The following is a 25,651-nucleotide window of genomic DNA, read 5'->3' as shown; positions in this document are numbered from 1 at the left end:
TCAGAATATCAGAACAATTATTCCCTTGACTGTGCTTGCAATAGAATTCATGGATTTCCTTAAAAACAAAAAGCAAGCAAGTAACAACTATGAAAACTATGGAAAATAGCATCTTTTAAAATTTTTGTTTCAAAACAGTGCTCTGTTAGTGTGCATAGCTCAGTCGTAAGATACTTTGTGAATATAATAGCAGGGAGAGAGGCTTTAAAATGTGAACAGTACTCTGTCCTTTGCCCCAAGGGAATCTCCTCCCTGTAAAGTGAAAATGGGATGTGGGAATTGGGTTTTGTTGCCAGAATTTCAGGCACTCTCTGAGATGCCTCTTCTTTAGGAGCAGTACAATTAATTTCTACCTGCAGAGAGAGGCCTTTCACTTTCTGCAGCAGGAGATCTAAATTTTCACCAGTATTCTTCCCAGTATAAAACGTGTAAAGCTGGGCCACCTACTTAATCATGTGTGTTGGTTGCCCTAAACCATAAAAATGCAAAGGGACGCCTGTCTTACTATACTTACAGGGTGGTTTCAAGGAGAAAGAAGTGTACTTGATATGTGCATTTTAACACTTTAAAGTACAAAATATTAGAGAGGAATTTAAGTGTTACAGATGTCTTTTATCACTCCCTACCTCATATTTTTGCTTCAAATGTTTATCAGATGAGTTATAACGGCCTGCAGACAAGATTTCAAACAAAGCTAACAGACATCCACAAGTGACAAGGTAAATCATTCCACTTGTAGAAAATCTGGGCGAAGACATAGATGTATATTTTGTTCTGAAGTCATCATCATGATATATAGCAGGGTCCCATGAGACTCCAGGCACAAAGCTCTTCTGTGTCCCTCATTCCCATGATTATAGGAAACAGCCTTCATTCAGTCTTCATGACCTTCCCTGAATTCCAATGGAGAGATTCAATCAGTTGTTAATTAGGAAAGGGAGAGGATAAGAGATGAGGGGGAAATAAATAATCAAAAGCAGCCTTGGGATAAGCTCCTGGTTCCCCATCAACAGACACATGCAACAAGATCTTTGCACTGTTTTGCGGATCTTGAAACCCCCTCTAGGTGGGAGAAGTTAACAATTAACAAGGGTATGGGTATGTTGTCCACCTGAGAGTTGATGATGCTGACTCCTACTTACCTCACCACTAATCAATCAGAAGACTCTCCACAGGCTGACCATGCCCTCTCTGAACCATTACTATAAAACTTTCCAATACCCTCTCCAAGTGAGGATGCACAGTTTTTTTGAGGCAAGAACCCACTCTGCCCCCCTTTTCCTCTCAAAGTAATAAAGCTATCCTTTTCTATGTCACTCAAAATTCTGTCTCTGAGATTCCATTTGGCACTGGTGTACAGAGAAGCTGAATTTTCGGCATTGTTCAATCATGTCCTTCCAAACTTAGAAATCAGTAGTTGTTCCTCAATTACATCAGAACAGAGAATCTGTTCTCATCACAAGGAAATGACATATATTCTATTTCTTTAATGTTGTATCTATATGAAATGATGGTTGTTTACTAAACTTATTGTGGTCATCATTTCATAATGCATTTGAGTCAAATCATAACAGTGTACACCTTAACCTTATAGAAAACTGTGTCAATTTTATCCCAACTCAACTGGGGCAGTGGAAGAATAGAGAATCTTAAATTTATTAAGACAGTTCAAAAAAAGAATCTCCGTCTTTCAACATTCTCTTCTAATGCATAGCACTATAATATGACCCTATTACTAAAACTGGAACCGACAGTTATTCATGTATATAATTTCGTCTGAAAGACATGCCTTCCCATGTTCTAAATCTGTACTACCTCTGGGAAGTTTCCATTAACTACTGAGAAATGAAATATTTCCTGCCATATCAATAAACAAGAATGTCATAGTCATCAGCAATTCAGTGTGAGGTGGTGAGCCTTAAGGGCACTTAGGAAGGAGAAGAATGCCAGCCATCAGACTGTAGCCACTCCCTGTGATGAGCCCCAAGGGTCTCAGGTTGTGTAAAACACAAGATACTGGCCCAGGATAGTTGAGATATATAGGAAAGGAATGATTTCAGTGAGCCCAGACTCGCATCTTCCACACACAGGAAAGCACTAAATTCCTTAACTTGGGATATCTGGTTTTCTTTAGTTAGCAATAATCTTCTGATGTTTAGACTACCTGCCCTTTGTTACAAAACTTCTGTATAATCTGACTTCTTATCATGCCTCCTCAGAGCAGTTCTGTCTGGGTTACTTGAGGTGTTATCTCCCAGGCTTGACATCCTAAAAATTCTAACCAAATCAAACTTAACTCTCAACTTTAAGGTTGTGTCTATTTTTTAAGACGACACGAGCTCACCCTATTTTATTTTAGGTTTCTGTCCTGAACTTTTATGGTACTTAAGTCTCTTGTTTTCTTGTTTTGCTATTTAAATGTCTTTCATATACACATATAAAACACACAAACATACTGAAACACACCCACAGTGCTTTTGTGAATCTGTAGTGAAGGAGCAGGGGATATTTTTATTCTAATAATAATTGCTTTCTAAAGCTATCAAACTTCTATTGTGTACCAAAATTCTGGATGCATTTTAAAATCCTAATTCTCAGGATTATAGGTAATGGCATTTCATTCTTTGACTATAGAAATCAAAACTTGAAAAGCTGATGTGACTTGCAAATTTGCAAAGATATTTCAACATCAGAACCAGGATTCCAGATAGATCCATTTAATTCCAAAATACATTTCTTATAAACTTCATTGCTGTCTGGCCCATTTTCTCAACTTAATTTTTTTATCATCAGTGCCCTCAATGATTTCTGCATGATTTTGATTCTTGGTAGGCTATACATAGTAGTACTTACAATGGAATCTCAGTAAATACTTGCAGAATGATGCCTGTCTACCTATTGGTTTTTTGCAAGGATCCTGAAGACAATTAAAAAGAAATCCAACTAATATCCAAACTGCAGATTATCAGGGATATGTGGACACTTACACTATCCTTTTTTTATGACGAGTTCAAATAGAAAGAATACTAAATCTGGGAGTAAATACTACAAAAAAAAAATAGCTGAACAAGCTTGTCTAGATACAGAACATATTTTAGAGACAATCCCTGACTGATTTGGTACCATCTGATTTCAAACTTTGAAGTATTTGGCTAGTACAAGACAAAATTTAGGATTACAGGAAAATGCATATCCATTGACACTTTCCAGCAGGCTTCCCTGCATGAGATGAGTTGGATGATTAAAACCATCTTTCCACTAACAACACAGATGGGAATTATAGCCGATGGAAAGTGTAGAGACATGCCAAAAAGAGAAGGCCAATAGGCTATATCCAAGAAAACCCAGAGTACGGCATTACCATGGTGAATTTACAAATTTGACATGGGCAGACATTTTTGTGCTTTTCTCACGAATCTATTCTATGTTCCTTAAATAGCACCTGGAATAACTGCATTAGTGAATTTACTGGATTCAGAATTAACCACTGGAAACAGTTCTATCTTTGAGAGAAAAAAAAAAAAATATTAACCAAGTTCAATTTTATTGGATTTTTAAAAAAACAAAAAAAAATTGTAAGTGACCCAGGGTCTAGAAAATATGTCTGCAGATAGAGCGAAATTTGTCCCTCCCTTTTTGTAGATGGCCCTACACTGGATGCCAATGTTTTTGTAAAGGTGACTTTCTGTGTATAGTAATCAGAATAATGGGCAGATAAGTTATATCAATTAATTATTTAATGGTTTTGAGCCAAAATGGCATAATATACTCAATTCTGCAAAATACATGGACTAAATTATTGAATGAAATATTGAACATCCATCAACTACAGCGTTCTTTCTCTCTAGGCAATGTTTTAAATATATTCCCTTTCATGATTCTGCTCCTGTATAAATCCACATCAGACCAACATTCTTTTGTAATTGAGTCAATGTAGTTTTTAGAAAAGTTAATAAATTTTGTCAGCTTAAGTCTTGCATTGTGGTAAAGTATATTTAATTGAATTTGTTAAGCAGTTAAATTTTTTTCATTATTTAATACAACCCCCTTATTGTTCTGGTATACAAACTATTACTATGATTGTTATTTTATTTTCCAAATAATAGAATTGAAAAGAATGAAAAACTTCAAACAGAATGCAGTGATCACATACCAGAAATTAATCGATAAATTGTTATTGAATGTATGGGGTACTTATTAAAATTTAAAAGAAATAGACAAAATTACATTAAAATATGCAACAAATATGCATAACTATTATGACAAAATAAAACTCAAAGAAAATAGGTTTAAAAATAGTGTTTAATTTTTCTAATGGAATGCAGTATAGTATTTACTAAACTTTGCCATGTTGAAAGTGAAAGTGTTAGTTGCTCAGTCATGTCTGACTCTTTGCAACCACATGGACTGTAGCTGGCTAATCTCCTCTATCCATGGAATTCTCCAGGCAAGAATACTGGAGTGGGTTGCCATTCCCATCTCCAGGGGATCTTCCCAACCCAGGGATCTCCGGGTCTCCTGCATTACAGGCAGATCCTTTATGTCTGAGCCACCAAGGAATCATGAAACTTCACTATGCTATGCTATGCTATGCTATGCTAAGTCGCTTCAGTCGTGTCCGACTCTGTGCGACCCCATAGACAGCAGCTCACCAGGCTCCGCCGTCCCTAGGATTCTCCAGGCAAGAATACTGGAGTGGGTTGCCATTTCTTTCTCCAGTGCCTGAAAGGGAAAAGTGAAAGTGAAGTCGCTCAGTCGTGTCCGACTCTTAGCGACCCCATGGACTGTAGCCTACCAGGCTCCTCCGTCCATGGGATTTTCCAGGCAAGAGTACTGGAGTGGGGTGCCATTGCCTGTTCCGAAACTTCACTATAATGGAGAAGAATCTGCCAATCACAGTAGCTTGAAATGAGTATTTAATTATCACATGCACAGGATGTAGCTGTGGGTTGGCTAAAGCTTTGCTCCAGGCAATTCCTGACCTTCAGGGCTAAGGTTGTTTCAGGCTGCAGCACTGCTTTATTTTGGGTATGACTGACATGTCTCTTTATTCCTGAATATAGGGAAAGGAGCAATATCTGTATAGTACATGAATATTCTGTAGGCAAATAGAGTAAGAGCTGGTATAAGCATATAATATCCACATCTTGTGTGGCCATTGCATAACTATGTTTGCTCACATTGGCCAAAACTCGTCACATGGTCAATGTGAAGTCCTTGGAATAGTGAATTACCCTACCTCTTGGAAGGCATTGTAAGTTGTCTGTCACAGAAAGGGTGTGTCCTCTCAGGTGTCCTACAGGGAAGAGAGTTTGAGTCAATAATATACTACCACGGATACATGATGATACTCACATTAGAACATTTTAAACTGAAAACATAACAAGTGACTGAATTTATATCCATGATAAGATTTATGGAGGTTCATTAATAATGTGTTTCTTTGTTAGTGATTCTCTGCTATTGTGCCCAATTTTGTATAAATTTAACTTATATGCAATTATTTTGGTTAAATAATTTTATCCAAATATCCATTTGAATATTTGGATAAAATATATCCATAAAAATATCCATTTTATCCAAATGCTTAGAAAAATAATTTTGGTTTATTTATGGCTAATATTTTGTTAAAAACCAAGTATCTTTTTTTTAAATGTCAGTGGAAAGGTAGTTCCCAGCAATCAAAACTATAGGATTGAGTCAGACAACTTCCACATATTGGGAAGAGTAAAGAACAGTCCTAATTTCTTTACCTTTCTGTTCTAATGTGAATACTCAGCTGAGAGTATCCTCATTGCTATGCTGTATAATTCTTAAATTATGTGAATATTATTAACTTAGAAATACATCTGTGTACTGAAATACAAAAGCAACTTCCAGAAATCAGAAAAATCCATCTCTGGTTTAACATCTATTTTTGGTTTAGGGAATAAGATATCAGTGTCTAACTATAATCACAAGTAGATATATATGTAAAGAAAAGGAAAAAACTGGATGCTTAGATAGGGATTTTTCGTTTTCATTCATAAATAATCATCATGTGGGTCAAAACTCTTCTTGCCTCACCAAGGTTGTCTTTGAGAATTTCACTTCTTAGACCAAAAATAGTCACTCCGTTTTGTACTATGATTTTACCCAACAGACCTCTTGTTATTGTTTAGTCGCTCAATCATGTCCCACTCTTTGTAACCCCATGGACTGCAGCATGCCAGCCTTCCCTGTCCTTCACCATCTCCCGCAATTTGTTCAAACTCATGTCCATGGATCCAGTAATGCCATCCAACCATCCCAGACCTCTATTGATGGAAATTTGAATATTTTCACATCCATTGCTACTCACTGTAATCCTGCAGTGAACTGCCATGTGCCCTCATTTTGTACAATGCATTTGGTAAGGAATTTTAGAGTTGGAGTTTCTAGGTCAGGTGGTAAATCTGCAAGATTTGACAAACTGTGTCTCTATTATGTGTTTTGCATCCTTATTAGCAGTGAATTAAAGAAATTATTGCCTCAAGTTCCTCTTATGACATGCTATGTTTAGATTTTTATGAATATAAAAAATAATGTTCCAATTTTTTTTTAATATTCTGATTAGAAGAAAGTCTGAATATCTTTTCAAAAGGTTAAGATTAACTTCTATGACATTTTCGCTTAAGTTTTGATGTATATCTTTAGTTTCTTTTTATAAAAAATTATTTATTTTAATTGGAGGCTAATTACTTTACAATATTGTAGTGGGTTTTGCCATACGTGGGCATGAATCAGCCATGGGTGTACATGTGTTCCCTATCCTGAACCCCCCAACCACCTCCCTCCCCATTATCTTTAGTCTCTTTTTAACTGGCCTCCCTGGTTGCTCAGTAAAGAATCTGCCTACAATGCAGGAGACTCAGGAGACATGTGTCTGATCCCTGGGTCAGGAAGATCCCCTGGATGAGGAAATGGCAATCCACTCCAGGATTCTTGCCTGGAGAATCCCATGGATGGAGGAGCCTGGGGGCTACAGTCCGTGGGGCTGCAGAGTCGGACACAACTGAGCATGTGCTCACACACACACACACACACTTTTAACAGGGTTGTTGGACTTTTTGTACTCCACTGTTAGGAGTCCTTTTCATATCAATACCTTTTGTAATATATTATTTTGGACATACTTTGTTATAGAATTTGAATCTGTGTTGGACCTGAGATACAGTTTGCAGGACTGAAATTTGGTTTAGTCCTTTCATGTAGATGCAGTTCTGAATCCAGCTAATAACATTTTGCTACTGGAACTGTGACAAATGATTAACCATTAATATATCTTGTTGGTGCCCTTGTCATCATGTGCCTCCTCCAAACCCACGTGAATTTCTAGATCTTCCAGCTTCCAGCTCCTGTCAGCAACTCTTGTCTTCCACATTCTCCCCAGGGCACACTCAGCCCTGTGCTGCTTTTTTCTTTCTGAGAATAGTGTACATCTCTGAAGTACACAGCCGTTCCCTTTCTTTTTCTTTTATTTATTTATTTTTTTAACAAAAGACACCTTTATACCTCCCATCACTTAGGAAATTCCAACAGTATTGGCTCTCTGTCAGAAACAGGCTAAACACGAAATATATACTTACTATATATCACAATAAACCTATCAGAAGTGCTAAGTTCACAATCTGAATTCCTGGTAGGAACCTTGTTAAAATATTCCCATTGACGAATCTGGCAGAAATAAGTTTATATGCCTCCAACTGGATATGAATATACAATTTTCACTTAAGAGGAAGCATTTTGTTCATTCTTGTAAAAGAATGAATAAAATAATTTTCCCTACCCTTGAACAGGAGAGAAAAGCCATTATGTTTCTAAGGACTTGGGTCCTCCTTGCATAGAAGGAGAGTGTGACAAATTGAAAATTATATGCTCTACAGATGGCTGCATTAATATGTTCACTCAATCTCACACGTACACTTTTCCTGTAAGATGACTGACATGGCTCTCAGTGGGGTTTATGCTCTCTCCTTAGAAGCTGGGCTTTGACTAACAGATATCTCAGAAGCTATGCTATATGATTTCCAAAGCTAAGTCTCAAAAAGGAGGGAGTTTCTGCCTCTCACTTTTATTCTGAATGAATATTGGGTTGTGTGTCCAGATGGAGGGGGCACTGAGGAATAAGTGATATTAACAGCTACCAACTCCAGCATTTTTGAGATGTCATCTCATACTATAGGCAGTGTGTGGGCTCAGCAGATTTAGATTTTAATCTTATTCATGTTATGGATACAGAAGCTCTGAAATCTATAGACTGAATAGTCAATGGTGAAAAGAGAAGGTTTGCTTCTCTCTGAGTCTCTTAAACTAAACTGAGAGAGTTTTCACTTTGAAAGCTCTCTAATGCCCCAAGAGTGGAAGTAGAGAAAGAAAGCTCAAGGTAACCTTGCCTTTCTCCGTGACTAAAACACTCTTTACAGGCGAGAAAGGCATCATGAGATAGAAGTGGGCAATATTTGACCCTTTAGTTCAAAGTTGGAAAATACCTGTTGTCTTTCAACTTGAAAGGATATGTTGGAGAGCTTTTGATTAATAGCATAATCTCAGATTTTACTCCTGTTGCTTCCTGGCATCTCATTTTGAGATTCATCAACAGACAAGACATGGACAGTGAGGACCCTTGTGGTCTGAACTGATGGCTATTAGGCCCCAGCGTTTTCTACCACAGGAGCACAGCAACTAAACTGCTTCCATCTTACAATCCTCACATACTGAATTTCTGACGGTTGTGTGAGGACGCTCCTCTCCAATACTGTAAGTCGTAGGGGGCATCCCGAGTACCTCACCGGTGAATTGCCATTTCCCACTCCAGGGGATCTTCCTGACCCAGGGATCAAACTCTGTGTCTTCTGTGTCTCCTGCATTGCAGGCAGATTCCAAGCCGAGCACAATGAGCAGTTGACATTCCAGTTTCATGCCTGTTCTGACCCTCATGGCTTCTCAAGAATGCCATGTGACTTACAGTTTTGTATTAATAAATAAAGACTTCTTTTTCATCCTGTACTGACATCTGGAATTCTGTTATGCTCATGTTTCAGAGATCACAAACACAATAGGTCAAAGTGCAAGGAAATACGGGCCCCTAGTGTTTTCCAGAAAGCACGTGTACCAGCAGGAGGGGCCATCCTCTCACCTTGAACCTGCGCCATTAATGCTTCTTGTGTTTTGCTTTTGCTTCAGGTATTTCTGCTGATGTTTCGGCTAATTAATTTGTTCTTTTATGGCTCCTGAATTGTAAGTCACAGCTGGACAGACCTTGCTACTCTGAGGTTACAAAGGTATTCATCTGTGTTTTCTTCTAATATACAGGAAATAGAATTTTGACATAAAATTTTTGATCCAGTTATAGTTTGTATCAATGTATTCTTGATATCCTTCTTTCTTTATTTATGATATAGTCAAGTCTTTTTCCTTTCATATCTTTCTAGAGTTTTGACAGCTCCAATTTCACAGTCTAGTCTTTTATGCCATCTTTTCTCTGTGTTCCTGTATTTCTGCATTTTTTGTTCTTTTCCTTTCTTTAAAACAAAAAATACTTTATTAAATGTATTTTTAGTTCATGTTGGAATGTTAGATCACAATTTTTGTCAACTATGTGACATGATCATTACCATTTTCAGCTTTCTTACTGTATTGCTGTTTAAAAGTGGAATTTGTTATTTGTGTTGTTAGTCACTGCAACCAGTGAATTTTCAGTCAATGAATTTTCATGAACTATTACTGGTACAGTTCTGGGCAGCAGCCATAGGACTGATCTGAAGTCGTTTTCCAAGCTTTCATAGTTAACTATTTTCTTTTTGTTTCTGCAAAGGGTTTACAATTATAGCACTTTTGGCTCTCAAAGACCTACTAAAAGAAACCTTGCACTAATAGTTCTGATATTCCTACATCTCAAAGCCTTGATGTTGCAGTATATGCCCTCATTTAAGGAAGTTCTATTTGCTGGAATTTGTCTTATCTGCTACCTCTGGGAAATAAACCCTCAACCCAATTTCTAAATCTTCTGTTTCTATAGAAATTCTGCCCTATTCAATATTTGTTCTAATTCTAATGACCATCTTCTGGTAGGTCCCTTTCTTTCTGGAAGTTGCTATAGTAAAATCTTGCAATTATATGTCCTAATAATGCAAATTATAATATGATGGGATATTAGTATCTACTCTCTATGCATATTTATTCTAAACTGGATGTAACCAACATTTGATAGTCTCTTAGATGGGAAAGAAGATAGAATGGTGGACATACTGAGAATCCATGGGGCCATGGGAGTCATTCCCATCTCAAAGTGGGACATGGAGAGTGTGTAGCCATAACCACATTATTCTCCTTCTTCAGTTTTTTCACACTTTGAGTATACAGAATAGGCATCAACTAACTGGAAATATAGGCTTTGCATGTGGCTCAGTGGCAAAGAATCCATCTGCCAATGCAGGAGACATGGGAGGTACAGGTTCAATTCCTGGGCCAGGAAGATCCCCTGGAGAAGGAAATGGCAACCCACTCTAGTATTCTTGTCTGGGAAATCCCATGGACAGAGAAGCCTTGTGGGCTACAGTCCATGAAGTTGTAAAGAGTAGGATGTGACTTAGTGACTGAGCATACATGCAGCTGGAAATATTTTTGGAAAATTTTCCAAAATTTACTCTGGAAATTTTCCCATTGATATTTAAACGAAAGTAGAGAATTGTCAGCACATGATGCTAAAACCAGCTGCACCAGGTTGGATTTGAACTGCCTAGCCCAGACAATGAAGAGCCCAAACAGCCACTGTGTAGTCTCAATTCAGTTATCTCATTAATCTCACAGTAATGGAACCCAACATTGTATGTGATTTAATATTGTGCATCCCACGAGTTTGGATGTTTCTGTATCTCCAACATTTTCGGACTTAGAATGTCTAGTCCTCTTTTGTAGATTCCTGCTCATTTTGTGCACATTCTCATATAGGCATCTCATGGGTTGTCCAAAACTTCTCCTTTGGGCAACATTGGAATACATTTGCTGCCTATAGAGTGTTCTTTCTGATCCTAGTTTTCTTGAAAATGTAAGTTGTGTATTTGTTATTATTACTGTGGCTACTGTTCTCCTTAACACTCTCCATGAATAGCTGAATGTACCCACTAGAACTAGAATTCTGCTGAGGGATTTAGAAAGATATTTTTAAATTCCTGAATATAACTTCTTACCTCTGAAATTAGGAAGTTCAAGCTTCATAAAATACAATTTAAGATTCACTAGTAGACTCTCATAAGATTCAATCATAGAAGCAATTTCACCTAAATAATTTTTATTCATTTTACATTCTTTCTTTCTAGAGAATAGTAATTTTTAGTCTATTTCTCTTTTAAAGTTCACCACTAGAACAGATATATACCATAGTTTCAAGAAAGCATAAAGGAGACTATGTCACCTTTGACCTTGTGAATAACAAAGCTGAACACATATAAGCCACTTAACTCAAAATATTCAATGTCGTTTCACTTATGCCCTATAAAGAAACTTATGAAGGTATCTAGTATAGATATGTGAAATTTGACAATGTTCAAAATAACAGTATTTAGTCTTTGAAGAAAAGTGTAATTATTTTATAAAGTGTTACATTGATCCGAAGCACTTTTTCAATGATGAATGTGCTTGGATTGAAGAATAAGACAAGATCAAATATTTTTTGTTCTGCTTTGATTCATGCTTTTTTCTTCTCAAATTAAACCTAATTTTAGTTGGCAGGATCCCAGCTATTAGTGTCTCATCTACTGTGACCATTTCCATCATGATATGCAGAGGTCATTTGTATGATATTTGACTCTATTGATTTTAAAGTTATAAAACTCAATACCACATGGACACAATAAAAATGGAATTTGGGACTCCTGATGTGTGGCAGAGGGCAGTTTAAAAAATAAAGAAATGTGTCATCCTAGGAAATAAATTTTAATAGAGAAATAGCAGTTTTAATACATGCTGGTAGGGAGAGAAGAAAGAAACTAAGACTAAAATGTAACAAAGTGAAAAGAAAGTAAAATTGAAAAGTTAAAGGGATTATAATGTTAATATTGGTATAAAAAATTAACACAAGTAAGGGAAGACTGTGTCATTGACAGCTTCAAAGGAAATCTGGGGGGAAAAAATCATATGAATTATGAATTTTCATAGTGGTCATATATCATGTCTTCTAACCACTCAGCAACTTTTGCACATCTTTCTAGAGAATTTTCTTCTCTCATGATTCTGGATACTCAGGATAGAAACCAGAAAACACACCTGCCCAGTATGCCTGTCTTTTTGTTTTGTCAACTCAGGAACGCTATCAGTCTCTAGTCATCCAAACACTAATCTAGGTGTCTCTGTGAAGATATTTTGCAGATGTCATTCAATTCCACAATCAATTGACTTTAAGTAAGGGGGATTATCTTAGATAATCTGTGTGGCCTGATTCAATCAGTTGTAAGGTCTAAAAGCAGATCTAAGGCTTATTGGAAGAAGAAGACATTCTATCTGTGGACAGCAGCTTCAGCCTTTGCCCTGGAGTCTACCTGTTCTTCAAATTTTGAACTTGTCTAGCCAGTCACCCTAAGCTGCTAATGATCCTGCAGGAACCTCCTAAATAATATCATACATATATTCATGCATACACACATACACACATACTTACAAAGCACTATGTAACAAATGAAACATACTGGAGAGATAGAAAATCCTTGAGTATGGTGTCAGCAGAACACTGTCAGCTGGCATTAAAGGAAGCTGAAAGAGGACACAGTGAAAGAAGGTTGTTGGACACGAGCCTTCAAATTCTGCCACGCAAGAATTCAGATGAATACAACTCCTCAGCTGCAAGTACACGCCAGCATTGATCAAAAAGGAAGAATGATTCAGAGAATGGACCTAAGAATAAAAGAGAATTATTTCCAGGCCTTTAAACTAAATAAAATTCATCCAACTGGATTTGAAATTGTTCCAGACTGGTGATTCCATTGGCCTTCATTTTCTTCCGCTTTGAACAGGAACGTCTGTAACTGTTGTCCTATGCCTATCCCACCATGACGCTTTGCTACCAGGTAACATTCCTTGTGTTCACAGGTAAACAGATGGAAAGAAATTGTCTTCGCTATGGTTTATACCCAGAGCCTCATCTTCCCCTAACTAAGATGATGTAGGTGATGAGATTTAGACTGATGACATTTTGAATTTTAAGTGGATTCTGTGGATTCTGAGACTTTAGAGGATATTGGGATGAGATGAATGTATTTCTTATGTGGGAAGGGAATGAATCTTTGGTGGCCAGAGGTGGACTCCAGAAAGCAGAGCAATAATTTCCCAAAGACCTTAATATACTAATCTCCAGAACCTGTAATATGCTAGATTACATGACAAAAGGTAATTAGGTTTGCAGATGGCATTCAAGTTGCTGATCAGTTGACCTCAAAGTAGAGACATTAGCCAGAATTATCCAGCTGGACCTGGTGTAATCAAGAAGGGTCTTTTGAAAGGGAAGAGGGGCTGGAAAAAGGACTGGAGAGATGCAAGTGTAAGAAGGACTCAGGCCCAACGTGCTGGTTTGAAAATGGAGAAAGAGAGCCCTGAATCAAGAAATTAGGCTGGTCTCTGGAAGCCAGAAAAGGCAAGAAAAGAGATTCTCTCTTAGAGCATACAAAAGGAATGGAACTCTACAAATATCTTGATTTTAACCAAATATGAACCATTTTGAACATCTTTACCTTCAGAAATTTAATATAATAAATTTATACTAATTTAAGCCACAAAGCCTGTGAACATTTTTTAATAGCAGCCATAGGAAATTAGTATATACAGCCTAGCCTTGCAGTGGGGAGTCAGGTACATGATGTAGTTTCCAGCATGAAGACTAGCTTCCTCAACACCGTGATTTGAAGGAGACAGGATGAATGGGTGGTACTCAGAATTCATTTTCTGGTGAGGTTAGAAGAGGAGGCTTTGTCCTAAAGAAACAGAAGTGGTGAAAGCCATGGTGCTGAGTTCAGCGCCGGGACCATAAGGCCAAGTGTCTATTTCCAACTGCAGGTCAATGTGATCTTCATGGAAGAGTCTTCTGGTGAAATTTGGGCTTTGATTCTGGCTGTAGAGCCTCTTTTAAGGGCCCCATGCCCAACTTGCTATCTCCTCTAGAGATTTCCTGACTTAATATCCTTTAAAAATCTTTTTTTGAACTAGCTAGTGTACTTTTATTCCAATTAAGATTTCTGACATACACAATTTATCAAGGCAGAAGCTTCATTGAATTTTTGAGAAAGAAACCATATTTTAGGATTAATGTGAAAATAAATGCGAAAGAACTGGAGAAACAGGGTAGAGATCACTTTGTTTAATAATCTGTGCCCTTCTGTTATTAACTCCTGAGACGAGGAGAGTGCCAAATCAGTGTTGCAGTGAATGAACTAGGACCTTTATTTCCTCTCTGGGCAAATGAAATGCTAATTAGCTTGGTGTTTTAAATTCAAGCAGCTTATTCTTTCATTCACATGTGGGAATTTAGGCAAGTATCATCTCATGTAGGAAAATTCTCTATAGTTTATAAAAGAGGAAACAGAACAATGTTTCTTTTTAAAGAGGTAGACAGTGGACATCTTTTTGCCTACAAAACTATATAAAATGTTTCTCATTAGTTTGTTCTCATTAATTCTTTTATTTCTGCGACTGACATTCATTGGAAATATACCATTTCCTTGGTTATGATGATAACAGTCGTGAGTAAGACATGGTCTCTGCCTTGCAAGAAGTCTACATTTATAGAAAAAAGGCAGATATAATGAAAAAATGAATGCAATAAATGATACTGTAAAGCACTCAAAGACCATAGAAGAAAGTATGGTTAAACCTGCCTCAGAGATAAGAAGAGTCTTTTAAGCAAAGACAACATTAGGTATTAACCTTACTTGATAGAAAAGGCAAGAGGAGGAAATCAGAACAGGGTATATCCTTAACGAAGCATGTGGAAAGCCAAAGAGATCACAGGGAAGTATAATATATTCATGAATGATGAGCACGCCAAAATGAATGAAGTAAGGGAAATGCGTTTATGCATCTGCATATGAGGATGTGTATGTATATGCCTGTGTATGTGCGTGTTGTGTGTGTACTGGGGCTTAAGTTTATAAGAAATAATCAAAAGAGGTCAGTAGTTAGGATAAAATGTGAAAGAACTTGCATCTCATGCAATGGCATTTGGACTTGAAAACATTCAATCATATAAGCAAAAAGACTGGAGTGGTGTCTATTGGCAATGTGAAGAATATACTAAAGATGAGCTAGAAAGAAGGTAGGGTAAATAAATAGATAATAATACATTGCATGCATGTGTGCTTAGCCGTGTCAGTCATGTCTGTCTCTGTGACAGCATGGACTGTGGCTCACCAGGCTCCTCTGTCCATGGGATTTTCCAGGCAAGAATACTGGAGTGGGTTGCCTTGCCCTCCTCCAGGAGATCTTTCAACCCAGGGATCAAACATGCATCTTTTACATCTTCTATATTGGCAGGCAGATTCTTTGCCATTAGTGTCCCCTGGGAAGCCCAAATCCAGACTACTGCAAGCAAAAGGTATTGAAATGAAACTTCATTTCCATAGACAGTATGAGAAAGTAAGAACTTTCATTGAGCTTAGTACTTAGAACAAAGAAACAGTAGGACAGGTGTGAATTACTGATTCCATGTTGGAAAACTGAGAAGATGTTTCAGAGTATTTTGAAACAGACATTTTGTTTTTCTTGAAAAGTACCCAGAATTCAGAGATACTGGAATCTATACACTTTCCCTATTAGCTAGAGAAGGGAGAATGGGAATAATAAATAGGCAAATAACGGAGATGCTAAGATTCATTGCTTTGATGGGTCACCAGGAGGAGATAACCAACTGGTTAAAAATAAAAGTGGGGAGATTGATGTTTGGAAGATATATATATATTTTGCAATCAATAATATATGCACAAAATTAGAAGTTGTGGAATCAGATTCATCAAGTCAAAGTCAAATATAGTGTGGAATCAAAAAAACACAAGATATGAAATAAGTAAACAAAAAGATGAAAGGATAATAATTACAAAATGTACAATGACATCTGAGTAAAAAAATGACGCTATGTCATCTAGTTAATGGGTTTTGCTCATATTCATAAGCTTTAAGCAAAGTTCTATACATTAAATCTGTACATTAAACACTTTGGCAGGAATGTTCTATGATGAGAGATTCTTAGTACCTACTAGGTACTACACTAATTGCAGAGAATTCTCAGTCTAACCATATGCAACAAGCTCTTCAAAGTTCTGAGTTGAAATTCAGGTATATAATAAGTTATAGATCATAATCTTTTAAAAAAACAACCTCCTAATATATTGCTGCTTAGATTTATACAAATAGACACATTTGATGTTTCCTCTTTTGGTAATAAACCTAATATATAAGTGTTTCATTTGAAAAATTGGATTATTTCTGTATTGAACTGAAGTACTTTGCTTTACTGTAATACTACAAAGGGTAAACACACATTTTACATTTTAAAAATAATTTTCACAACTGATAAACATTTGGGAGTTAGTCCTTAAAAATATGATTGGTTCATGCGGCACAAATGACACTTTGCTAATCTTTGTTTGGTACTTTTTAAACTGCTATAGATTTTATACTTGAATTAGTATTTGTTCATATTTACAGAAGCTGTGGTTGAAAATTGAATTATTGAAAATCTTTCATATTTTACATTATTTCTTTTTTTAATTGAGTATAAGGCTGACATGGGCTTGGTTGTGCATTCTGAAGAATGAGTTAGGGAGAGAAAAACTTAATATACATGAAAAGAATTTTTTTCAAGAAGAAGGCAAGTAGATGAACAAAAGAGGTCAACAACTGAAAAGCAATGTTTACTTTGTAATCAGATATATAAAGAACGGAATAATGAGCTTATCTAACAATATGACAGTTCCTCATTTATTTTCTGGATTTACATAATTGAAAGGAAAATAAAATATCAAAATGAAAGTTTCATGTCTTAATCTTATTACTTCCTAGGAAGTGAGGAACTCCATCTTTCCATTTTCCCCCAATTTTGAATACCATACTTGCTGTGATTAACACTATAAAGATTTCTTCCCTCTTTAGTAAATAAAAGTAATAAATTGGTACTTCATTGACTCTTATTACTAGGAAAATGTTAGTTAGATTTTTATGAAAATCCAATGCCTTTTCAATTGATACACTTTGCAAATTTAAGACACTATGAAACGCCCATCAGCTATAGAGAACATTGATGTGATTGGAGGTTTTGGCAGTCTTATAATTGCATTTCTATAAATGCTTTTTGAGAAACCTGTATGCAGGTCAGGAAGCAACAGTCAGAACTGGACATGGAACAACAGACTGGTTCCAAATAGGAAAAGGAGTACGTCAAGGCTGTATATTGTCACCCTGCTTATTTAACTTATATGCAGAGTACATCATGAGAAACGCTGGGCTGGAAGAAACACAAACTGGAATCAAGATTGTCGGGAGAAATATCAATAACCTCAGATATGCGGATGACACCACCCTTATGGCAGAAAGTGAAGAAGAACTAAAGAGCCTCTTGATGAAAGTGAAAGAGGAGAGTGAAAATGTTGGCTTAAAGCTCAACATTCAAAAAACTAAATTCATGGCATCCGGTCCTATCACTTCATGGCAAATAGATGGAGAAACAGTGGAAACAGTGGCAGACTTTATTTTTCTGGGCTCCAAAATCACTGCAGATGGTGATTGCAGCCATGAAATTAAAAGACACTTACTCCTCGGAAGGAAAGTTATGACCAACCTAGACAGCATATTGAAAAGCAGAGACATTACTTTGTCAACAAAGGTCCATCCAGTTAAGGCTATGGTTTTTCCAGTGGTCATGTATGGATATAAGAGTTGGACTATAAACAAAGCTGAGTGCAGAAGAATTGATGCTTTTGAACTGTGGTGTTGGAGAAGAGTCTTGAGAGTCCCTTGGACTGCAAGGAGATCCAACCAGTCCATCCTAAAGGAGATCAGTCCTGAATATTCATTGGAAGGACTGATGTTGAACATGAAACTCCAATACTTTGGCCACCTGATGCGAAGAATTGACTCATTGGAAAAGACTCTGATGCTGGGAAAGACTGAGGGCAGGAGAAGAAGGGGACGACAGAGGATGAGATGGTTGGATGGCATCACCAACTCAATGGACATAGGTTTGGCTGGACTCTTGAGAGTTGGTGATGGACAGAGAGGCCTGGCATGCTGCGGTTCATGGGGTCGCAAAGAGTCAGACATGACTGAGTGACTGAACTGAACTGAACTGAAATGCATCTTGGTTTGACGATGAAAGGTACATATCATAAAATGAGAAGTTACACATGATACACGACCCTTTCTGAGTGAAAATTTGAGGCACCAATGAATTTTTATCACTGAAGAAAATGTTGCCTTTTCTTGAGACTCTCCTTTCTTAAGCAATCTGAGCTTTGCTATCAGTAAAATCTCCAAAAGTTGATTTCATGAAAAAACATTGAGAACTTCTTAGCAAATCAACATACAAGCTCAAAACCATTAATGTAGCCTTTAAGATGTCAATTTATTTTCCAGAATTTTTTATGGCCTCACTACCAGAAAAATTCTGTGCTCAAGAACAAACATCTCACTCTTTCTGTGTGTGACAATCCAATGCACCTTCCCTTTCTTATACCTTTGTTGCTGTATTTGCCTAATATAAAAGGCTATTTCATGCTTAAATACGATTTTTATCAAGTCCTAATTTTTAAAAATAAGTCAAAACCTTTTATTCCATTAGAGATTATTAATAATAAATAAATGATATTCTGCTTTCATTTTATAGCTTAAATATCTTCATATTTTCCTGTTGTTCAAGTATTCTATTTTTCTATCAGATAAAAACATATCATGAAACGTTGCATAACAGACATTTAACAAATATTTGTTGAATGTATTTTAAAAGAGGAGTTCATAAAAATAGAGTTGCCATGTGATCCCACAATCCCACTCCTGGGCATATATCTGGATGAAACTATAATTTGAAAAGATCCATGCATCCTTATGTTCATAGCACTATTTATGATAGCCAAGGCATGGAAACAACCTAAATATCTATCAACAGATGAATGGATAGGGAAGATATGTGTGTGTGTGTGTGTGTGTGTGTGTGTGTACATATATATGTGTACATATCAACAGATGAATGTATAGAGAAGATATATGTGTGTGTATGTACAAATATGTACAGATGAATGGATATAGAAGATATATATATAATACAATACTGCTGCTGCTGCAGCTGCTGCTAAGTCGCTTCAGTCGTGTCCAACTCTGTGCGACCCCATAGACGGTAGCCCACCAGGCTCTCCCGTCCCTGGGATTCTCCAGGCAAGAACACTGGAGTGGGTTGCCATTTCCTTCTCCAATGCATGAAAGTGAAAAGTGAAAGTGAAGTCGCTCAGTCGTGTCCGACTCTTAGCTACCCCATGGACTGCAGCCTACCAGGCTCCTCCATCCATGGGATTTTCCAGGCAAGAGTACTGGAGTGGGGTGCCATTGCCTTCTCCGATAATACAATACTACTCAATCATAAAAAAGAATAAAATAATGCCATTTGCAGCAACATAGATGGATTTAGAAGTTATTGTACTAAACTAAATAAGTCAGAAAGAGAAAGACAAATACCATATGATATTACTTATGTGGAATATAAAATATGACACAAACGAACTTATCTGTGAAATAGAACCAGAGTATGGACATAGAGAACATAATTCTGGTTGCCAAGCGGGAGGGAAGGTGGCAGGTTGAATTGGGAGTTTGGGGCCAGAAGATGAAAAGGATTACATATAGAAAGGATAAACAAGCTCCTATTGTATAGAACAGAGAACTATATTTAATTTCCTGTGTTAAAACATAATTGAAAAGTATAGGAAAGAGAATATATATACATATATATAACTGAATCACTTTGCTGTACATCAGAAACAAAAAGTAAATAAACAGGAAAAACATATCATTTCTTTCAGGCATTTTTGCTGAGTCTATGCTCAGGGGCTGTATCTAAATATGGCCATACTGTGTGCATGCTCAATCATGTCTGACATATTGTGACCCTATCAACTGCAGCCCACCAAGCTTCTCTGTCCATGTAACTTTCCAGACAAGAATACTGAAATGGGTTGCCATTTCCTATTCCAGGGTGTCTTTCTGACCCAGGAATCGAACTCAGGTCTCCTGCAGTTCCTGCATTGGCAGGCATATTCTTACTACTGAGCCACCTGGGAAGCTCAACCAAATATGGCCATAAGATTGGATTAAAACATAAATTAAAGTCAGAATTATACACAGATTTTTGTTCAAGCCACCTCGGAGCAACTAAACACTCTTACATAAAATTTTTCCCACCTAGTAATCAATTTTATGAATTAAAATTTAAAGAGACAGCTTAAATTTTATTTTTCTTAGACTCTATATTCAAATTAGTAATGAGGTAAATTCTTGAGCTACCTATAGACAGAATATTAGGAAATGTAATGAGGACTATTAAGTACTACAGTGTTTAATATGTATGTCATTGATGAACTGCATTAAGCACACAAAATCAGGTTGCCTTATGGTGTTTTAGAAAATAGAGTATATCTTTCAAAAATGGATGGTGGCTATATATTCTAAAGTATTCATTTGAGCCCAAGGTATCAATCTTGATATGTTGTTTTTCAGGACAATTCTGAGGCTGACAGCTGTGGCTACAGTTTTAGAAATATTTAGTAACTGGCTGTTTTTATTGTGTGTTTGTGTGTGAATGTGTATGTGTGCATGTGGGTATGTTTATGTATGTATCTATGCCTTATTCAAAATCCTATCTCATGAAATGATTATTCCTTGTTTTCTTTATATGAATGTCAGGCTTATTCAATAAACATCTCCAGAGAATTTATATATATATATATATATATATAGTCTAGGATGCTCCTATCTTAGGAAAAACACACATTACTAGTTTTATTGGTTCATACAATCAATGTGGTTTAAGAAAAATAGTACCAGTGATACATAATCAACATAAGTATAAAGAATGCGACCAAAATGTTTACAATAGCTTATCTGAGAAAGCATAATGACTAGAGAAGACAACCAAAGCACTATATTAACGAAAAGGATGTAACCTGTTACTTTTTAAGTTGACCAAATTCACTTGACATCTAGTTTATATATCCACTGCATTTCTTGTATTTCAGAACAATCAGTTAATCTGTATACAAAAGAAGCAGAGTTGATTGTAATCTTCCAAATTTCAAAACATTATAAAGAATTAAGAAATCACTACTGGAAATGTTATTAGAAATTAGCATTGGTATCATGATCTTATGAACTCATCCAGAGTAATTTTTTAATAGCTAAATCCTGGAGAAGACTCTTGAGAGCCCATTGGACTGTTATGAGATCAAACTAGCCAATCCTAAAGGAAATCAACCCTAAATATTGACTAGAAGGACTGAGTCTTAAGCTGAAGCTTTAACACTTTAGACATCTAATGTGAAGAACTGACTCATTGGAAAAGACCCTGAGTCTGGGAAAGATTGAAGGCAGGAGGAGAAAGGGATGACAGAGGATGAGATGGTTGGATAGCTTGTGAGTTTGAGCAAACTCTGGGAGATAGTGAAGGACAGGCATGCTGCAGTCCGTGGGATCACCAAGAGTCAGACACGACTTAGTGGCTAAACTACAAAATCCTAACAGCATCTAAATGGAAATAGAAGCCATCATTTTGACACCGGGGATTTTTTTTTTTTTTTTTTTTATCAGAAATAGGTTGCTGATAGAGGACTTCTTCCCTGGAGAGCTTTAAGAATAAGGCAGACATTTATCTAAGAAGATTTCATTTTCCCAAGGCAAACAGGCAGGGATCAAATGATTTCTTAATACCCCTTTAAGGACTTTATTTTCTCTTTTATAAGAAAAGACAGAGTTTGATAGGAGAGATAAAAACTGAAAGATACCTTTGAACCACATCCTTAGAGGTACATAGACTTGTTTAAATAGAAACTGGATCTATAAGGAAGATTTCATAAAAGTAAAAATTCCGCATATATATAAGTTTTAAAGTCACATTTCTTTAAGTCAACTTTGTCAACATGTTGAAATTAAGATGTTTTGAAAATAATTTGGCACGTAACTAGTAAACTTGCAGAACTGCTTTTTTTTATTTAAAATCCTTTGATGGGGTGGAAACTACAGAGGGTACCTTTCAGTGGAGAGCTTTATTCTGAGAGTATATAAGCTATGCTGAAATTACCCAAGAAACTGGGTAAGAAAGCTTTCAATATTTTGGGAGCAAATGGCATATACAGAAGAAACAATGAATATGAAAAAAAAAACCCACAAAAACTGATTCACTGAGTAGAAGATTAGGACTTCAAGGTGATGAAACAAAACATTTTCAAAGAGTTATGAGATTAAGACGCACTTGGAAAGAAATTGAACTTGGAAAGGTACATAACTCTATCTATGTATGTAGCCAATTCACATAATTACAAAGGTAATGAAGATGGTGGAGTAGAAGGACATGCACTCATCTTCTACTGCAAGAACTCCACAATTGCAACTAATGGCTCAACAACCATCAATAGGAGAATGTTGGATCCCACCAAAAAAAGAAACCCCATATCCAAGGGCAAAGGAGAAATCCCAACAAGATGGTAGGAGGGGTGAAATCACGTTTAGAATCAAACCCCATACCTGCTAGAGATGCTCAGAGGGCTCAAAAAAAAACACTTGTGCACACCAGGACACAGAGAGCCCACAGAGGCTGAGCCAGACCTGACTTTGAATGTTTGGATGTCTCCTACAGAGGCACAAGCCAGCAGTAATCTGCCGCATGGACAGGGGTTCTGGCTGCAGCAGACCTGAGAGGCACAGTGTGTGAGCCCCACCACTGAGCCACCAAGAAGACGACCCATTAACTGGAGAACAATTATACCAAAGAAGTTCTCACACTGGTACAAAAGTTCTAGGACCCACCACAGATTTCCCAACCTGGGGATCCAGAAAAGGGACTGAGAACCCCCAGGGATTTGATATTGGAGGCCGATAGGATTTACAGAACTTCTACAGGACTTGGGAAACAGACTCTTGGGGGGCACAGACACACCTTGTGCACACCAGGACCCAGAAAAACAAGCAGTGACCCCACAAGACTGAGCTAGACTTGACTGTGAGTGTCCAGGAGTCTCTTGCAGAGGTGTGGGTCCACAGTGGCCTGCCACGGTATCAGAGATACTGAATACAACAGTGCTGGCCTAAGGCCTTTTGAAGGAGGTCACCATTACTGCCATTACCCCTACCATAGTTTCTTTTCAGGTCAAACAACAAGGAGAGAACACAGCCCCACTCATCAACAGAAAATTGGATTAAAGATTTACTGACCATGGCCCCACCAATCAGAACCAGACTCAGATTCCCCCACACCCAGTCCCTCCCATTAGGAAGCTTCCACAAGCCTCTAATCCTTATTCATCAGAGGGCAGGCAGAATGAAAACTACAATCACAGAAAACTAACCAAACTGATCACATGGATAACACTCTTGTCTACTTCAATGAAATTATGAGCCATGCCCTGTAGGGTTACCCAAGATGGACGGGTCATGGCAAAGAGTTCTGACTAAACGTGGTCCACTGGAGAAGGGAATGGCAAACCACTTCAGTATTCTTGCCTTAAAGAACCCCATGAACATTATGAAAAGGCACAAAGATAGGACACTGAAAGATGAACTCCCCAGGTCGATAGGTGTCCATATGCTACTGGAGAAATAACTCCAGAAAGAATGAAGAGACAGAGCCAAAACAAAAACAACACCCAGTTGCGTGTGTGACTGGTGATGGAAACAAAGTCTGATGCTGTAAAGAACAATATTGTATAGGGACCTGGAACGTTAGGTCAATGAATCACGGTAAATTGGAAGTGATCAAATAGAAGATGGCAAGAGTGAACATCGACACTTTAGGAATCAGAGAACTAAAATGGACCAGAATGAGCGAATTTAATTCAGATGAGCATAATATCTACTACTGTGGTCAAGACTCTCTTAGAAGAAATGGAATAGCCCTCATAGTCAACAAAAGAGTCCAAAATGCAGTACTTGGGTGCAATCTCAAAAACAACAGAATGATCTCTGTTTATTTTCAAGGCAAGTCATTCAATATTACAGTTATCCAAGTCTATGCTCCAATCACTAATGCTGAAGAAGTGAAGTTGAATGGTTCTATGAAGACCTACAAGACCTTCTAGAACTGACACCCAAAAAAGATGTCCTTTTCATCACTGGGGACTAGAAAGCAAACGTAGGAAGTCAAGAGATACCTGGAGTAACAGGCATGTTTGGCCTTGGAGTACAAAAGGAAGGAGGGCAAAAGCTAACAGAGTTCTGCCAAGAGAATGCACTGGTCATAACAAACACCCTCTTCCAACAGCCAAGAGGTGACTCGACACATGGACATCACCAGATGGTCAATATCAAAATCAGATTGACTATATTCTTTGTAGCTGAAGATGGAGAAGCTCTATACAGTCAGCAAAAACAAGACCAGAACCTGACTGTGGCTCAGATCATGAACTCCTTCTTGCAAAATTCAGACCTAAATTGAATAAAGTAGGGAAAACCACTAGACTATTCAGGTATGACCTAAATCAAATCCCTATGATTATACAGTGGAAGTGATAAATAGATTCAAGGGATTAGATCTGATAGAAAGAGTGCCTGAACAACTATGGACAGAGGTTCATGACATAGTATAGGAGGTGGTGATCAAAACAATACCCAAGAAAAAGAAATGCAAAAAGGCAAACTGGTTGCCTGAGGAGACCTTACAAATAGCTGAGAAATGAAAAGAAATGAAAGCAAAGGAGTTAAGGAAAGATATACCCAACTGAATTTAGAGTTCCAAAGAATATCAAGGACAGATAAGAAAGCCTTCCTCAGTGATCAATGCAAAGAAATAGAGGAAAACGACAGACTGGGAAAGACTAGATATCTCTTCAAGAAAATCAGAGATACCAAGGGAACATTTCATGCAAAGATAAGGACAGAAAAGATACGGACCTAACAGAAGCAGAAGATATTAAGAACAGGTGGCAAGAATACACAGAAGAACTATACAATAAAGATCTTAATGACCCGATAACCAAGATGGTGTGATTAGTCACCTACAGCCAGATATCCTGGAGTGCAAAGTCAAGTGGGCCTTATGAAGCAACATTATGAACAAAGCTAGTGGAGGTGATGGAATTCCAGCTGAGCTATTTCAAATCCTAAAAGATGATGCTGTGAAAGTGCTGTACTCAACATGCCAGTAAATTTGGAAAACTCAGCAGCGGCCTCAGGACTGGAAAAGGTCAGTTTTCATTCCAATCCCCAAAAAAGGCAATGTCAAACAGTGTTCAAACTACTGCGTAATTGCACTCATCTCACATGCTAGCAAAGTAATGCTCAAAATCCTCCAAGCTAGGCTTCAACAATATGTGAACCAAGAACTTCCAGATGTTCAAGCTAGATTTAGAAAAGGCAGTGGAACCAGAGATCAAATTGCCAACATCTGTTGGATTATAGAAAA

General features: G+C 37.2%; 1 protein-coding gene across 1 annotated transcript in view; it reads right to left on the bottom strand.

Annotated features, from left to right (window-relative positions):
* Positions 1-591: 591 nt before the first annotated feature.
* Positions 592-25,651, bottom strand: part of LOC145528650 (uncharacterized) — a 427,065-nt gene continuing 402,005 nt past the window's right edge. Inside the window, exons 16-17 of the mRNA XM_081547298.1 lie at positions 5,240-5,296; positions 592-893 (exon numbers count right to left, since the gene is read on the bottom strand). The gene's annotated coding sequence lies outside the window, so the exon portion shown is untranslated. The remainder of the gene's footprint in view (positions 894-5,239; positions 5,297-25,651) is intronic.

This window comes from Giraffa tippelskirchi, chromosome 12 (genome assembly GCF_054371585.1).
Source record: "Giraffa tippelskirchi isolate mGirTip1 chromosome 12, T2T-mGirTip1v1.2.pri, whole genome shotgun sequence".
NCBI lineage: Eukaryota > Metazoa > Chordata > Mammalia > Artiodactyla > Giraffidae > Giraffa > Giraffa tippelskirchi.
This window is presented reverse-complemented; position numbering and strand designations above follow the sequence as displayed.